This window comes from Herpailurus yagouaroundi, unplaced genomic scaffold, assembly GCF_014898765.1.
Source record: "Herpailurus yagouaroundi ecotype Mexico unplaced genomic scaffold, PumYag 159, whole genome shotgun sequence".
NCBI classification, from domain to species: Eukaryota; Metazoa; Chordata; class Mammalia; order Carnivora; family Felidae; genus Herpailurus; species Herpailurus yagouaroundi.
This window is the reverse complement of record NW_024412400.1, coordinates 17,581,752-17,594,020: the sequence shown is the minus strand read 5'-3', so window position 1 is coordinate 17,594,020 and position 12,269 is coordinate 17,581,752. Positions and strand designations below refer to the sequence as shown.

Below are 12,269 nucleotides of genomic sequence, written 5' to 3'. Positions count from 1 at the left end.
CATTTATGAATGAAAGTGCTCCGCATCCCGGTGGCTCTCCTTTTGAACTGGCTCATCCATTACTGGGGTAATGATTTTCCATCTGGGCAACAGCAAAGCCAAAGGCTTATTACACAGGCAACATAAAGTTAAAAAGACATTATGAATAAAACGTTGGCTCATGCCGGCTTTTGCCAACTCTCTTCAGAGAAGATTGTCTGATGCCGACACGTGTTTATTACACTTAATAATGTTTACATAATTCTTCCTTGAGCTCATTAGAGCTGTCAGATCAGAAGTAAATGTGTTCCCCCCTCTGTTTATCTCTAAAGACTTCGCAGTCAATAAAGCAAGATGAATGACATCCAGGGCGCAGACAGCGTTCTCTCGGGCTTTGCAAATGCTGCCAAGTTAAACCTTCGTTCGGGTGGGCTCCTGGATCTTAGGACTGCATCTGATCAAGCCCTTAGCTCTCTGAGCAAAAGAGTAGTGCTTCTCCAACTTTAATGTGCTTGGAATCATCCCAGGAGCTTGTTAAAATACTCATCGTTAGGTCTTCTCCCTAGAGATTCTGATTCCGTTCATCTGGGATGGGGCCCATAAATTTGCATTTCTAGCAAGCTTTCTGGTGATGCTGACTCTGCTCCTGCATGGACCATGCTCCCGGTGTTCTAGAGGTCACTTCAATTATCTGGTTCGTTGGGGGGGTACCCCTTGACATTTCGGGGCTTCCTAGTCTATGCGGTGCAGCAGCAACGGCGGCGGCGACTGCAGCAAAGGCGGAAGCAGGGGCAGCCGCCGCTTGCCACGGCTCGCGGGCCAGCAGTACCCGGGGCCCGCGTGGCTCCGCGAGGGTGCCGGCCAGCGTGGAGGGGCGGGGCCTGGTGCTCGGGGGCGGTGCCTGGCGCTCGGGGGCGGGGCGCAGCGAGCCGGCTCCCGCTGCCTGCTCTCCGCGGCGGCGGCGGCGGCGGCAGGGGCTGAGGGCACAGCCAGCGGGCGGCGCGCCGCGGACTCCAAGGCAGCCCGCGGAAAGGTAAAGCCAGGAGAGCGCGCTGGCGGGTCTTCCTGCCGGCAGCTGCTGTCCAAGTCCCGGAGCGTCCCCCGCGCCCCAAGCTGCGTCTGGGCTCCCAGGGTATTTGCATAGCATCCAAGGACCGCTGCTGAGCCAGGGTTTTGCGTGTTCTGCGGCGGGGCCCGGGGCTAGGGGTTTGGGGGTATGCAGCGGGAGCCTGCGGCCATCCCAGGACATCCGGACTCGGAGACAACTTTGCGCAGCGGTTCTCTTCCAAGTTCCCTTTATTGCTATTGTCTTAGCGCCTCCCGGCTGACAGTCTCCCCGGACTCCAGCTTTGTTCTCATCAGGCCAAACCCGCGGTCCCCTAGGGCGTGAACCCGGGAGTCGCTGGCAAGTTGCACCTGCCAGCCGGATCCGCCCAAGCTCCCTTTGCATCCCTGCCGGGTCCAGCGCCGTCCTGTACACAGTAGGGCTAGGCACCGTGAGACCTGGAGCCCACGGGGGCAGCGATACTCGCCCCACTCCCCTGTGTTCTGGGATACCGGCTAGGGCGTCCAGCCTCTGGGATGCGCGTGATTTGGGGCTGGAGAAAGGGCGAGAAAAAGTTTGGAGCCTGGGCTGGGGCTAAGGAGCCGGTAGCGCTGGGCTGCACATGGCAGGAGTTGGAGAGAGTGCCCGGGCCTGGTGCCGGGCAGAGGGACACGGACAGAACCCTGGAGGCTGAGGTTCCAAGCCTGGACTGTCAGCAGAGATGGGGTGCTTGTGTGCGCGCGTTAGCGGGGAAAGGCCGGGTGTGATTGCAGAGAAGGTGGGCGAAAAAAAGAGAGGAAGAGGGCTGTACCAGGGATATACGTAATTGCAGTGTTCCTACTGTGCACTTTTCCCCCTTTCAAATATTTTGGAAAAAAACTGTGCCACAGGATGCCTTCGTATACCCGAACTCCCGGAGGTGAGGGTGGAGGTGGCGGAGGTGGGAGGGGAGGGGGATAAGTTTCACTTAGCTCCAGAGCTGGCTTTGAAAGCGAACAGGTGACAGAAGACTTCTCAGTGTGTGTGTGTGTGTGTGTGTGTGTGTGTGTGTGTGTGTGTGTGTGCGTGTGCGCGCGCGCGCGCGTGTGCGCGCAGCGGTGGGGATGCTGGACCGCCCGCGGAGCCTCCGGCCCTCCCTCTTCCCGCTCCAGCTCGCTACAGCGGTGTGAGTTTTTCTGTCACTCTTCGCCCAAGGCTGGCAGGAGAGAGGCTAAGCGACGGTTGCGGAGTGGAGCAGACAAAAGGGTGCACTTGGGCGACCCTCGGAGGGCGAGGCGACTGGGGGTGTGTGTGTGTGTGTGTGTGTGTGTGTGTGTGTGTGTGTGTGGAGGGCATCCCCTTCCTGCCGGCTGGAGAGAAAACACTGGGAGCGGAAGGATGAGTTTTGATCAGGAGGAGGGCGAGAAAGAGCACAAGAGAAGAGACAGAACGGGAGGAAGAAGGAGAGCAGAGATTGAAAAGCTTCTTGCCCGATTGGCTGTAAAATTATAATTTAATTTTAAAAAGACATGTTGGTGGGGGGCACTGAAACTAAAATTTAAGGAATGGGGGCGCATTTGGTTCGATCAATAAAGGTATTGTAGTGAGCGGTGTTATTAAGTAAGTCTGAAATCTTCGCTGAAGTTGATTGCTGGTTTTAGCTAACCTCCTTGACACGTCTTTCCAGCGCCTACTTTGCAAGTACCTTTTGACTGTCAGAAAGAAGTAAAAGGCATATATACACAAATAAAATGCAACTAAAATGAAGTTTAAATGAAGCTTTGAGCAGGATTAAATGGCTTGTGTAACTGCTGAATGTTGCTAAAGTACTGTCAGGGCTATAAAATAGCCAGACAAAAATAAAGGAAAAAATAATTGTAACAAGAAAATGAAGGCTTTACAAGAACTTCCGTAATGAACACATAACAATTGATGGTATGATGCAGTAATTATTTTCGTATTTACGCCATTAACGATTGTAATTTAACGTTAATGTCCTGGTATTTTATTCCTTCTCATTTGCAGACAAAAGCACATCTGAGACACCATCAGGGAGTAATTTGGTAATATAAAGTCATGAATAGAAAACACTAAACCATGCTCAGAACTCTGACAACATAAAGCGTGAAACAAAATAACCTCATTTGCTGTTTATTATCTGTCTTTATAATTCTGTTTACCATCATTTGCATAAATGAATAGCTAAATTGTATAGTATATCCTTTTTAGGAAAAAAATACTTGATGCTTATAGATATGGGGGGTGGGGGGCTAAAACTAGTTGGTAATGCTTACATTAAGCAAGAAAAGGATAGGAAAAAAACTTTGTGGGTTTAGGAGTCATCTGGAAATAATCAGAATGCAAATTCAACCCACTTTAGGCATCCTTATTTTATTTAACTTGCTTCAAGTAGTTTTTAACAATATATATGTAATTAGTTGATGGGCAGATCTTTAACTTCTTTCCTAGCTAATCTTAAACAAACCAAAGTACTGTACCTTACATCATGAAATAATTTTGTTAACCTGAAAAGCTTTTTTTTTTTTTCCATTCAGACTTTCAAAGGGTAAATTTTCTAAAATTGAGAAGGAAAGAATGTATTGGAGGAAGCTCAAAACAAAATTATTTCAGAAGAAACCTAAGTTATTAACATATTAAGGCAAATAAACATCAGAGTTCACACGTTTTCAAGCTGTTGTGGGTTATTTTAACTTTAGGATCGTTGCTAAAAGTGCCTCACTCATATGATAAAGAGAACAATTAATAGCTGTGTTAAAAAGCTCTGAAGTAACATGCCAGCAAAACATCTGAGTGAAACATGTAGCGATTGGGAGGAATCAGTCAATCACGTGAATGTTTTTAAAAAAAATCCATTTATTCTTGTGTGGGACACAGAATATCACAATGACTGAATGCACCTTTCCCTTTCCATGCTACACATACATTGGTTTCAAGAGCACAATGAAATCAGTATTGTCTGATAATGGATTCCATGTGGGAATAAGGATCTCGTATGTGTTTTCACCACTGAGGGAAAAACAGTGTAAGTGGCAAGCAAGCTGTTCATTACGGTGGAGACTGGTGACTGTGTAAGATTAGGGCAAGTTCTTACAGTTTTGCTGGTTACAAACTTAGTAAATGCAACTGTGTGAACAAATACATTTTGAATACCGGTCTAATAATTATATTCACCCTTTCAGAAAGTCACTACTCCTCTGTTACCACTTTTGTATTACAAATATTTCAGGGGCTCCCCAATTCCTCTATATTTATCTCTTGTTCTTTAAATCCTTGTTCTGTAGAGAAGTTCTGTGTCAATGGCTGAAATCTGACTTTTGGTTCATTCGTTCATTTTTGCGACGCATTTACTAAATACCTGTTATTAACAGCCATTTTAGTTGCATTTTATTTGGGTATATATGCCTTTTCTTTCTGACAGTCAAAAGTCACTTCCAAAGTAGGTGCTGGAAAGGTGTGTCAAAGAGGTAGATGCTGGGGATTCAAGGACGAGTTAGAATCAGTTCCTGCACTTAGAAAGTGAGGGAGGCGGTTATTGGATAAATACGTGTAATAAAATGTAGTAAGTGGCCGTCTATGCCAGTGCTTCGGAATCAGATAGACTGGGTTCAACTTTCAGCCCGGCTTCTTACTCGCTGTGAGGCCTTGATCAAGTTCTTAAACCTCTCTGAGCCTTACTGTTATCTGGTAAGTGAGGGAAATAATACCTCTCTAGATCACAGAGTTGTGTAGATTACATGCCAACGTATTTTAACCTCTTCCATACTTCAGACATCCCTCACTCCATTTCTTTACTCCATTCCTTGTCAAATTTCTGGTGAGGCTTGGCCGTGTAAGCTGTTTTCACTTTCTGTCCCCTTTTTACTATGCATCCAACTCCAAGGTGGCTTCTGCTTCCACTGGAAACAACTTCTGTTGAGATCAGCAGTAACCCCTGTGTGGTCCGATCCAGTGAGCTGCATTTTTCCTCAGCTTCTTGGAGAATTTGATAGAGTTGACTGGTCTCTTTTCCTGCATGAGTTCCCTTTTTGTTGGCCTCACTGAGTCTGGTGTGGTTTCTGTGACACCATATCTCCAGTTTTCCTCATTAGGCTTTTATTAGTTCTCAGCCAACTCCCTTGTTATTAGTCCATCCCTAAATGAAGGTTGGATCTTTCCAACTTTGGGAGTCTATCCTGGGCCCTCTTCTTAGTCCCCCAGGCCTTTAAGTAATTTCTTCCATTCTCATGGCCCTAAATCATACTTAATGTGCTGGCTCAGTGATCTCTCTAGTTCATTCCCGGCCTCTGAGCTCCAGAAACATCTATTCAACTCTATACGTAACTTCTCCATTTAGTTGTTTCCCAAGCATCTACAGCTTCTTACATTAGAAATTAGAATCTATATTACTCCTGCCACAACAAACTCAATTTATTTTCCCTTCAGTCTTTCTCATTTGGGGAAATGGCATCACCATACACCCCATTCTGCATTTCAGGAGTTTTGCCCCTTTACCACCAACATATTTCTCAATTCTTCATCATGTACTTTGTGTTCTGGGTGGGTATTTACTGACACACAGAGATAAGCCTGCCAGTTTCCATGGCTTATAGTCTGTATCTGTTCTGACTCAGTGCTCTGGCCATGCCTGCTGATAGATATGTGTTACTATTACTCCTACTTGTATCTACATGCCTCTGTCCTTTTCCATTTCAACCTCCAGAGTTCAGGTCAATATCACCTCTCAGCTTTTTTTTTAATTTTTTTTTAATTTTTTAATGTTTATTTCTTTTTGAGAGAGAGAGAGAGAGAGAGAGAGAGAGAAAGAGAGACAGAGCGTGAGTGGGGAAGGGGCAGAAAGAGAGAGGGAGACGCAGAATCCAAGCAGGCTTCAGGCTCTGAGCTGTCAGCACAGAGCCCGACGTGGGGCTCGAACTCACACACTGTGAGATCATGACCCGAACCGAAGTCGGACGCTTAACCGACTGAGCCACCCAGGCGCCCCTCACCTCTCAGCTTTTATTTTTGTCCAGATGTGATGGGTTTGTGTGTAAAGTATTAGTATCACTCTTTGAAGCTAAACTGACTTGCTTCATTTTACATTCTGTACGAAATACATTTTACACAATTGATCGCTATCGTGTCCATAAAGAAAGGCATCTGCTTTGCAAGGTATCCCGCCAATTTTATACTAAGTGATGGGACACCTGATAAGAAGGATGTCCTTTATGGGGAAGGAAATATGCCTGGTTGACTTCTACACATAAACAACAAATTATGGAATTTTAGGTCATCCACTTTTTGCCAAATTCGGAATGCTATTCCTGCCTTTCATTTTAGGTAAACGATGCAGGTGAGGTTCTGCACTAGAGAAAGTAGGCTTAAGCATTTGTCATCTTTAATGGTTGGTTGAGGTGTGTTTGTTTGTTTGGGCCAACAGAGTACATTTAGTCAAAGAGTCCGTCTGGAAACAGAATGATGAGATTGAGTATACGGCATGTGCACGTTGAGGTACAGATTTTTTGACCAACAGTAGAAAGTGAAGGCAGAACTGGATGAGATGAGGTGGATTGTCAGTCGACTCCAGAAGTCTTTGTTGTTCCAGCCGGAGGGCCGGTGTTCTTAGCAAAATGGGCGTCCTGGAGTGCACTTCTCTTTGTGTTCACTCCCTCTGGCCTTACAATATTTTACTTGAAAGGGGTGGCGGTGACATCCACGTTACCATGTAAACAAGACTCAAGTGATCACTCAGTGATGTCACTGGAACTCAAAGATCCAGAGAAGTCTAAGTTTTAATTTTCCACAGACAAAGACATTTCCCTTTACAAAAGAGGGACAGAAATTCAAGAATTAGTTCAGTTGTAAGTGCACTTTGTATTCTCTCCTAGTTTTACACGCCGATCCTGGCTTTAACCTTTGAATTACCCCGGGCTGTAGTCTCAGCCTTTTAGTTTATCTTTTGTTTTCTTTTTGGTCTCTTCCTTTCTGATTCTTTTCCACTGTTATTTCCTTCTTTCCCTTCCCCTGTCCTCCTCCTCCTAGCCCCCTTGAGCACGATGCAGGGCTCAATCCCATGAACCATGAGATCATGGCCTGAGCCGAAATCAAGAGTCAGACCCAGTCACCCTTCATTTTTCTTATATAAGCAAGCCAAACAAAATAGAGAGATCTACATTAGCTTTCGTCTCTTCTGTTATCACCATTACAGGATTTAAATTACCACATAACCCCTACCTTTTGTACTTGGTCTTTGCGTCTATCACTTCAAACGTATCTCAACAATAAGTAAGATATCTTAAGGTATTTGAAACTCTTGCCTGTTTTCCCTCTGTCAACAAATAAACATGTAAGAGATAAAAGAAAGGGATTGGTAAATTACTTTGTGGATCCATGCTCCTATGCTCTGGAGTGACCTTTTTCCAGCAACTAGTCTTTATTACCAGGTGATAGAAAGGTAGTATGCGTGCTTCCTGAACCCAGGTGCCATTTTGGAAAATGCATGGCCACCTTCACAATGATGATGGCGACTAGAAAAATGGCTTAACTATTTACTGAGTACTTGCTATGTGCCGGCCTCTATGCCCGATACATGTTGTTTTATTTATTCCTCACGCTCTGCAGGCCCATGTTGTAGGTGAGGAAACATTAAAGAAGGTTAAATTACTGAAGCAAAAGTTGCAGGATTAAAAGTATGGGAGTGAAAACTCAGATCTCCTGAGCTGCGTTGCATGCTCTATCCTGCAGAAGAGGAGCTTCCTCAGCAATACTCAGGTTCTATATCTGTGAATATATTCCAGTGAGCTGCTGGAATGCCCCAAAGCTGTAGTATCTGCTTAAATATAGGCACACCACAAAGAAATGATGTGTGAGGGGCATGGCATTCATTGGTCCTGTGGGCTCAACTTGTACAAGTCAGTCGGATAAATCTTAAGGTTAGATACTTCATAGGAAAGCATGGTAAAGGCAACTCATCACAGTCTGCTTTCCAGTGTGGTTAGTGGGAGAGTTTAAAAGCTAGTGGGATTTTTAGGGTGGGATGACATAAGCACGATAGGCTTTGGAAGAGACTTAAGAGATCTAAGTGGCTCCCTGCTCTTTGTCTTCCTCGAGTCAATGAATGTGCTTTTTAATTTGGGGGTAAACATGTCATAGTCTTTAGTGAGAATGAAACCCTGGGTTTGAGCAGAGGACAAATAAGATGTCATCATGTAGATGAAATGAACCTTGATCAAGGAATGAGCAAATGGAGCCTCCTCTCCTGTAAACTGAGGCAGTTGAAATTAGTGGTGCCGAATGTCTTCCAAGGGATTCCCAAACGAATCCTGTGCTCTAACAAAGTTCATCACAGAACTTAGTTTGAATTCCACGAGAACCTGAGCAGTTAAAAAAAACATTAGTACCCCAACAATTGCATGATTGGTGACCTTGTTTCTACCATGCCTCATATAGTAACGAGATTGCCTTTATTTCAAATGTTAATCAGAATATGACACTTACTGTGTGAGGGTCCTCCAGTGGCTTCCCACCTCTCACTCTTACTAAAAGCCCAAGACTAGACATTAGTCATGAAGGTCCTTCATGATCTAGACCCCTATTCTTCTGACTTCATCGACTGATTTCCTTTGTTGAATGAATGAATGAATGAATGGATGGATGACTCTTGAGCCAGGAAATATCCAAGGAGCTCAGTATTATTGTTGAATAACTAAGGAAGGAGAGACATACTGTTTTAATGGAGACACTGAAAAAATTAAGGTTAGAAATGAAAGGCATAGGAACAATTTAGTGAGAAGATGAATGAGGATAAAATTAGCATATCAGAACTGATGAAAGATGACCTAGAGTTTTCATTATTTATTTTCTCATTCACTTAACAACTATTTATTGAGAATCTACTATGTACCAGGCATGTTTGTAAGGGCTGGATGGCCATCAATGAACCAGAAGGCAGAGTCATTGGCCCCTTGTGGCTGACATTCTATTAGGAGACATATATTGCAATAAAGTGGACACATAAAACTATAATTTCAGGTAACAATACATCCTATGAAGAAAACTAGCAGAGAGTCAGGGGAGGATAGGTTTAACTGCAGATCCCATACCTTCCTTTCTGGTTTTAAACACTGAGTAATGTGGTCATCAATCCCCCCTCTCTCTGTGTTGAAAATGGTACTGCTCTCAGAGATGAATACAGTTTAAACAGTCTTGTATTGAGTGAATATATTATCTTGTCTTCCTTAAGAATTTTCCACTAGTAAAATAAGCCTTACTTTTAAGATATTTAAAAAACAGAGTTTGACAAAAGAAGGTTCCAAATTGATGGTCTGTGAATGTGCTCTGCATTTAATTTTAAACCTGTAGCAAATGTTTCACTGATACAATGGCAATTGCAGTATTCTTTTGATAAATAATTTAAGAAAGAAGTCAAATTTAGAGTAGAACGTTCATTCTTGCCTCACACATCAATACATTCAACGTTATAGTTAAAAGAGATAATTCTGAAAAATTCAATTTCAAGAGGTTGAGTTTCCATGTGATTCATACATTACTTAATTAATTTTCTCAGTATCAATTTTGGCCCGTTTATTTTTTGGTTTGTGTTAATTTGTTAGGGCAGTGATAGAGAATGGATACGGGCTCCAAATCAATACGATTGGCTCAGAAACATAAAAGATTAATGACAGTGTCACATCAACAAAGAAATAATGATTGCTATGGATGAAGCATTCAGATAGCATCTACTGGGGTCAGTAGTGACCATGGGGCCTGTATTAGTTCTCTATCACTACCTTAACAAATTAACACAAACTTATTGGCTTATAGTATCGCAGTATTATATCAGTTTCTGTAGGTGAGAAGTCCAGGCATGCATGGCTGGACACTCTGCTTAGGGTCTCACAAGACCAAACAATTAAGATATTGGCCAGCCTGAGTTTTTAGCTGGAAGTTCTGGGAAAGAGTTTGCTTCCAGGCTCATTCATGTTGTTGGCAGAATTCAATTCCATGTCGTTATAAGACTGAGGTCCCCATTTCCTTGCTGGCTGTCAGCTGAGAATCATTCTCAACTTCTAGAGGTACTTCTTGGTTCATGGATCCTTATGTCTTCAGAACCAGCAACAGTGAGTTCAGCCATCTCTCACTTCCCATCTCGGACTTCCTTCCCTACATCTCATCTACCTCCAAACAGAGGAAGTTCTCTTTTTCCTTAAGGGCTCACATGATTAGATTGGGCTCACCCAGATAATCCAAGATAGTCTCCCTGTTACAAAGTAAACTCATTAGTAATCTTGATTATATCTGCAAAGTCCCTTTTTCCAAATAGGGTGACATTTACTGGAATGGTATCAGGGAGTGCAAGATTTTGCCTACCACAGGGACAGACCCCATGATCTGACTAAATTAATAGGAAACCTGCAACTTTTGGTGAACAGGAATGTGGAGTTCTTTTAGTACATCCTGTAACAGAACCAGTGCAGATTGAAAACACTCATAGTATTGTTAGGGTCAGGCTTCGGGCAGGGTAAAGATAGGAGTCAGAGGCTAAAAAATTATAGCAAAGGCTTTATTGGGAACTAAGGTCTCGGGCGAGGTTCCGTGACTCAGGGAGAGAGAGAGAGAGAGAGAGAGAGGAGTCAGGGAAGTCGCGCCCGGGTGTGGTGGGATAGGGTTTTTAAGCTGCAGCGGTTCTGGGTTTAGGTCTGGGTGGGCCTTTTTCACACCAGGTCGTGCTGTGGCTCGGTGATTGGTTGACCTCCAATTCGTTTTGGCGTGCTGTTCGGGGCTTTCCGTTGGGTTGTGCTGGCAAGATGGCCATCCCCTCCACTATGGTTCCAGAGACATCCTAACATTCCAACCTCTTATTGGTGATAATGGGCGACGGATCTGACCTGGCTGCTTCCTGCGGGTGTAAGGGCGACGTCATGGTATGTAGGGTCTGAGGTTGGAATGCGGGAATATGGCCAGACCACCATCTGGTGAAATGCACCTGGGAAACTTCATGAATTCGTTTCATGAAGAAACAAGGTAAGAGCATAAGTATTATACAGATAGCAACTAGTGGGGTGACTATGGTGAGGCGCCAAGTTAGGAGGGGTGATTGCCACCAGGAGGTTAGGGGGTCTGAGGATCTTGGGCGGGCGGATAGGGTTTTTTGGATTTCTTTTAGGTGTTCTATATTGGTTTCAACTAAGCCTGATTCATTGAGGTAGTAGCAACATTCCTCTCTCAGGAATAGGCATATTCCCCCTTTTTCTGCTGTCAAGAGATCTAGGGCCCATCAGTTTTGTAGAGTGACCTGTGCTAGGGTGTTGATCTGTCTTTGTAAGGTGGATAGGGAAGTTGCTGAGGCTTCTATCGCAATTTGGAGCCTGTCTGACAGATCCCTGGAGGAGCTAATGGAGTGTATTAGGGAGCCGGTCCCAACCCCAGCGGCCAATAGGGAGGTGGCCAGGGATAGTCCGACCATTAGTGGGGGGAAACCGGCTCGTTTTTGGAGACGGAATTCGAGGAGTTGATGGAGTTCTTCCTGTCCATATAGGGTGAGTTGGGGGATGATGGTGACTGGGAGACAGATAGAAGCATTTTTGGGCAGTTGTTAATAAGCTGTGCCATTACACCAATAGAATCCCCCTGGGGGGGGGTCGTGGCTAGGCATAGGCAGGGGGGAGGGGCAAGTTGGGGAGGCATGAGAGGAGTAGCATATCGGGTGAGATGTGTTGTATTGGGGGGGGGGGTTCTCAGTGAGGACGGGAACCTGTAGGGAGGTTTGACTTCTGGGGTGGTTGATGGAGTTAGTGAAATTGGGACAGGGGGTGGGTAATGGGACGGCTATTACTGGATCCCGCTGGAGGGATGCGCAAAGAAAGCAGTGTGACAGATTAGTTAAGCCTGAGTGGTTAAGCAGGATCGCTTCTTGTCTGATTAGTGTAAGCCATGAGAAGGGATTTTGTGCAGGGGATGTCTGTAGTTGGGTGTTGAGCTGGTTTTCTTGGTCTGTGATTACTTGGGTAAGATCTTTAAGGTTGGAGAGGGAAGGATCCATTGAGGGTTCGTAGATTCGATAGATGGTTAAAGAGGAGATGGCCGTTCTGATACAGTTTGCCCCTTGTTCCGGTTTGCCAGCGGATATCCCATGGATTAGGGATAGTAAGGGTAAAGTTGCCATTTTTTAAGCAGAAGCGGCCCTTCCTTGGTCCTGTGAAACAGTATAGGTTGAGCCAGTGTATGTTATAATAGTGATAGGGGCATCCTCCATATTGGTCGGGACAGG

The 12,269-nt window shown here is 44.8% G+C and overlaps 1 protein-coding gene across 6 annotated transcripts in view; it reads left to right on the top strand.

The window, feature by feature from the left end:
* Window positions 1-968: 968 nt before the first annotated feature.
* Window positions 969-12,269, top strand: part of RARB (retinoic acid receptor beta) — a 771,689-nt gene continuing 760,388 nt past the window's right edge. For 5 of the 6 annotated variants that reach the window (XR_005792006.1, XM_040480046.1, XM_040480044.1 and 2 more), the window contains exon 1: window positions 969-1,012. The gene's annotated coding sequence lies outside the window, so the exon portion shown is untranslated. Of the gene's footprint in view, window positions 1,013-10,662; window positions 11,024-12,269 lie in introns of those variants that run through there. The other variant, XM_040480042.1, reaches the window with a different exon arrangement.